The sequence below is a fragment of the Schistocerca gregaria genome, chromosome 2 (genome assembly GCF_023897955.1).
Source record: "Schistocerca gregaria isolate iqSchGreg1 chromosome 2, iqSchGreg1.2, whole genome shotgun sequence".
Taxonomy (NCBI): Eukaryota; Metazoa; Arthropoda; class Insecta; order Orthoptera; family Acrididae; genus Schistocerca; species Schistocerca gregaria.
In genome coordinates, this window is record NC_064921.1 from 275,978,759 (window position 1) to 275,984,873 (window position 6,115).

Here is a 6,115-nt window from a genome sequence, read left to right on the forward strand (position 1 = left end):
ACTCAACTGCGCAATCATCAGTGCCTATAGAAAGTCCCAAACTTTGCTCAGTCCAGTCTCGCCACTTTCATGAATGATGATGAAATGATGAGGGCAACACTAACACCCAGTCGTCTCAAGGCAGTGAAAATCCCTTAACCCACTGGGAATAGCTAAATTAGGCGTATGTACCAGTTTCTTTGGCTCTTCAGTGTAGATGAGTTCAATAGATTGAAAAGTAAAGTGTTTGTCAAATCAATGATGAATTTACAGAGGCGGGATCAAATATAAACATCCTGAACATCAACAATTGATAGGACTGGCTTCATACTCCTGCTATGCTTAGCCCTGGGATCATTAGAAGTGAGGAGAGCTTGCTGTTAGATATTCCCCGCCTTTTCGTCAGTAACACTTACGATGCCTGAGCAACAGGTGCACTCCTCTATTAAGCAACGCATAATTATCAAATTCCTAGCTCGTGAATGAGTTACAGAGGCGGAAGTTTGCCAGAGATTGACTGCACAGTTCGATGATAAAACATTATCAATGACGTATGTGTCCGCCTGGCATAAAGAGTTCAAGGAAGGAGAAGAACGTGTGGAAAAACAACAACACGATCACCATCCTAGGACCAGCATTACAGACAAAAACATTCGTGCAGTTAAAGACATTATTGACGATGATCGACGGACGAGAGTATCAGAAATTGCTCAAAAAGTCGGAATCAGTGATGGGAGCTGTCAAGCAATCATCACGAACGACCTACAGTTCCGTAAAGTATGTTCCAGATGGTCCCTAAACCTTTGACCGAAAATCTGAAATTGAGACGTTTGGCTGTCTGTCAGAGGCTTACAGCTAGGTTTGCGGATGAAAGTGATGAATTTTTGAGTCAGATCCTGACCTGCGACGAAGCATGGGTTCACACCTACATTCCAGAATCCAAACAAACCAGTAAGGAGTGGTTGTGGAAAAGAGTGGCACCAACACTGAAAGCCAAGATGCCACTGTCTGATGGCAAGGTTTCTTGAACCGTTTTTTTCGATCAGCGAGGCATTTTGCTGATTGATTTTTTGCATGAGCGACACACAATCAATTCTGCTTACTACTGTGAACTGTTGAACAAGGCGAGAGTTGCATACTGCCTCAAAGACGTGATCAATCGATTCGACAGGTCATCCTCCTCCACGACAATGGGCACCCCCATACTGTCTCCAAGCTACAGGAAACACATTGGACTACACTTGATCATCCTCCTTACAGCCCCGACCAATTGACTTGCAATTTCCATTTATTCAAACTGCTTAAAGAAGTTTTTGGAGGGCGACGATTTAAAGATGATGAGAGTGTGAAAGACTTAGTGCACAACTGGCAGGTGACACAACCCAGTTCTTTGTGTGGTGACAATTGCATTTCCAAAGCAGGCGACTATGTGGGAAAATAAATTGTAATTACCTTGAGTTTTTCAATACATGAATGTAAATAAAAAATTAAATCCCATTTATATTTGATCTTCCCTCATATGACTGGTGATGAACAAAAGAAGCTCACAATTTTGAGTATGTGTTCACCCTTAAAAAGTTGTTGTGATTGGTAAAAACATGGAAAAAATATTTATCCTTCAATAATTTTGAAATTTCATTAAGTGTGTTTTATAGTGTTTATGAAATGTCTACTGCCAAACGAAACAATAAAAATATTGCATACATAAAATTTTCTAAATGCTAAATTAAAACATAAAGCTAAAATCTGTCCCAGTAGATGCAAAAATAATTGTATTCGATAAAATTTAATCATATATAGATGCATAAACTTAATCGCATTTGAGGCAATCATATTTGGTGTCTAAATTGTAAAAAGGAAAGTGAAGAAATTATTAATGAATTACATATATTGAATTATGGTGAGCAGATTTAGTAGAAATTGATCCAAGCAATTTAAAAGGAATTTCAAAAATAACTAAAGGATATAAATATTTATTGGCTATTACCTATGGTTTTTCAAAATATGCTTGGGCTATTCAAGTTAAAGATACCCATTAAAAATATTTCAGAAGTTTTAAAAAAATCAAAGCAAAGATATCTAAGAAATTTGCATACATATAATCATAAAGAATTTTATACTAAACTTTTTCAAGAACTTATGTAAAATTAATCAGTATTCAACTACTGCAGAATTAAATCTGTTGTAGAAACACTTAATAGAAAATCAAAAGAAAAGGTACTTATCAGAGCTACTTTAGCTGACACTGACTTACCTTGTAACGTAAATGATGAACATAGTAGTATAAAAAACTCAACAACAAAAATAAATGAAGTAGAGGTTATTGAAAGAAATTATGAGCATAGACATTCTGTCTAAAGATAAAGCGAAACAGAAAACATGAGATAAAGCTACAATTAGGAAACATAAAGGCATTTTTGAAAAAAGATACAGAGCCAATTGGTCAACAGAAATTTTTGAAATTGAAGATGGGTTTGTTCTAATCCTGTAATATACAAACTGAAAGATACAATTTTTTTATTAATATGAGCTACAGAAAACAAAATAGCCTGGTATATATCTTACTGAAAAAGTTCTGAGAAGGAAGGTGATACAGTGTATGTTAAATGGTGTGGATTTGATAATTTACATAATACTTACGTTAACAAGGACACACATTATTTTACAAAATAACAGCTAAAGCAGTCTTGAAATCACACCAAAGAATTCTTACATCTTGTAAAATTTGTTACTCATTGTTCACAGCTTTTCTGCTTGATATCTAATCACATATAAACCACAATCAGGTTCATTATCAAATAAACATAAATAACAGTTGGTACAACAACATGTAGTTTCATATTTTTATATGTAACTACAAGCCTATATCCTCATCTTCTTAAGTACTGAATTTCTTCTCTTCTTTTCTTCAGAATACACATAACCAATTCTTTATCTGTTTATAGCTCTTCAATTTGCCCTTGCAAGTTTTCAGTTGTCTCTTGTGATTTATACTGACCGTGTTTTCTAATTGTTGGTAAAACTTCTTCATAAACTCAGTCTCAGAACTGTTCAGGTAACCCCATTTTTGACTTTGTAATTAATGAATGGAAGCCTGGTTCATTTGAAAAGAGGTAGATAATCAATACTCCCTATATATTTCTAATTTTTTCTATATTTTCCCCTAATATGATATATATTTACTTCTCTTGTATTTTTAAAATCTAAAATTTCAGCCACACCATTATCAACTTATCACAAGTATTTCTTTATTGTTATAAATAATACTGTAATAATTCTGAAATATAGTCATTGAGGTGTTTGAGAAACAGCACTTTCATATTTTCTATCTGTATGTAATTCATATGATTATGTGTCTACATTCATAGCTCAGTTACCCGATGAGAATGTGAATTATTTATATACTCTAAATGGAGAAGAAACAAGTATTGTATAAGTATAATATAAAAAGCAGGCGTACATCAGATAAAACTTTTGATCAAGTCGTCTTTGGGGAAAGGATATTCATCCAATATAGTATTGTAATAATTCAGATATAATTTGATTTTTAGAAAAAGATTTGTATAGTAATTTATCTTCTTATTACAACATTAATAATATTTCTAGATACCAATATTTCAGCAGTTTCTTTTGTTTTAAACCAGGGATTATTTTCCTTATAATTGTTTACATGCACTTCTTTATTGTTATAACAAATTCTGCTGTTATTCTGAAATAAATTCATTATAACAGTTGTGCTTGGAATTGGATCCATTTAACAGAAAACAGATCTCATTATATTTTTTATTATCATTAATAAAAATTTGATATATGTAGAACAGATTCATTGGTGAATAAAGTTTTTTGTTGTCGCATTTAATTCCCAATGAAAATTATTTTTGTAACTTATATTCTACATCTACATGTTATATAATATCATTCATAATATTTTACCATTCTAATATTTCATCTATACATTATTCTTTTCTTAAATACTTGCTTATAATATATGAAACCTGTATAAATGAATGTATTTTTACTATTGTTGTTTGTGAAAGGAGTTGGAAATGATAGAAGTAATGCAATAAAATATTTAAATGATTTTGGTCATTTGAATATTCCATCAACAGTGAGAGTTTATTTAGATAAGCATTAATTATATTTTGGGACCCACACAGTCTTGAAAAAATGGTGAGTTAAATAAACCATCATGAGTTAAGTAAATCATCAGGATTCATTCCAGAGGTAATAACTGTACTAAAATGCATTGCAAAAACTAGAACAGATAAATTTTTAATTTTCCTAATAATCATTTCTTATGAAAATAGATGACAATTTTGCTTCACATAAATACACAAAAGATGGTCATAGGACAATTTGTATGTTATGTATAAATGTGTATCATGTAAGACTTTACAGTTGTTGATGTGGTCTTCAGTCCTGAGACTGGTTTGATGCAGCTCTCCATGCTACTCTATCCAGTGCAAGCCTCTTCATCTCCCAGTACTTACTGCAACCTACATCCTTCTGAATCTGCTTAGTGTATTCATCTCTTGGTCGCCCTCTACAATATTTACTCTCAACGCTGCCCTCCAATGCCAAATTTGTCATCCCTTGATGCCTCAGAACATGTCCTACAAACTGGTCCCTTCTTCTTCCCAAGTTGTGCCACGAACTCCTCCCCAATCCTATTCAATACCTCCTCATTAGTCATGTGATCTACCCATCTAATCTTCAGCATTCTTCTGTAGCACCACATTTCGAAAGCTTCTACTCTCTTCTTGTCCAAACTATTTATCGTCCATGTTTCACTTTCATACATGGCTACACTCCATACAAATACTTTCAGAAACGACTTCCTGACACTTAAATCTATACTCGATGTTAACAAATTTCTCTTCTTCAGAAACGCTTTCCATGCCATTGCCAGTCTACATTTTATATCCTCTCTACTTCGACCATCATTAGTTATTTTGCTCCAGAAATAGCAAAACTCCTTTACTACATTAAGTGTCTCATTTCCTAATCTAATTCCCTCAGCATCACCCAACTTAATTTGACTACATTCCATTATCCACATTTTGCTTTTGTTGATGTTCTTGTTATATCCTCCTTTCACGACACTGAAGCAAAAGAATTCCTTGTATTTGTGGAAATTTTTTTCTATATATTGGTTCGAAAATCAATTACAAGAATTGGATGTTAAAAATTTTCGAAAATACTGTTGTCAATTAAAAATGATGAGCAACTGACTGGGACCGATAACACACAAATATATGTTGATTGATAAGAGATTGAAGATTTACATTAGTGTAACCCAAACCCATCATTTGAAGACAAACACACCAGTAAAAGTAAAAAATTTACTCGAGAATGTATCAAAAATAAGAAATGTGGGTGAGCCTTTTTTAAAATTCCTTACTGAAACTAATTTACATTAAATAGGAGACTAAAATTGTTCAATTCATGATTGCCTAACTTCGTGATTGCTGTAGAACAAATAATTTAACTGAATGTAGTAAATTAAATGATCTAATTACATTTATTAACAGGTATCAAGGTGGAAATAATTGGATCTTGTCCAAAACTGGGAATGATGATCAAAATTTGCAGAATAAAATAAGAAAACCATTGAAATAAATATTTCCTTTGTATTGATATACTTGAAAATATAAGAAACAAAAGAACAATTAAGGATTATCTAGTTGAGAAATATTTTGCAAACAGACTACAGATTATAAATTCGAGAACAATCTAAACTTGTTTAAGCCAAACTTCTTCTTGAATGCATCAAAACCAAAAGTTATGAAAATTGTAAAGTATGTAAAAATATATCATGTGTTGAAATTATATTCTAAGTTTTTTGTGGAAAAATCACGGAATTAATATTTAAAAAGCCAAAAGTATAGAATCACCAGAGAGGAAAATTTAATTAAAAGGCTTAAGAATGAAAAACAAAATATTATGACAATGTCTAATTTACAAGTGTGAGAATTGGGTTGGTCATTTAATAGAATAGTGGCCTGCAATTATGGATTAGTAGATATGTTACACTAACAAGTTCATATTATACTGACTTGTCAGAAACAATAAAAAATATGAAATCTTGTATTACTGTAAAAAATTATTTCTATGGCGTACAAAATCTGCATTATAT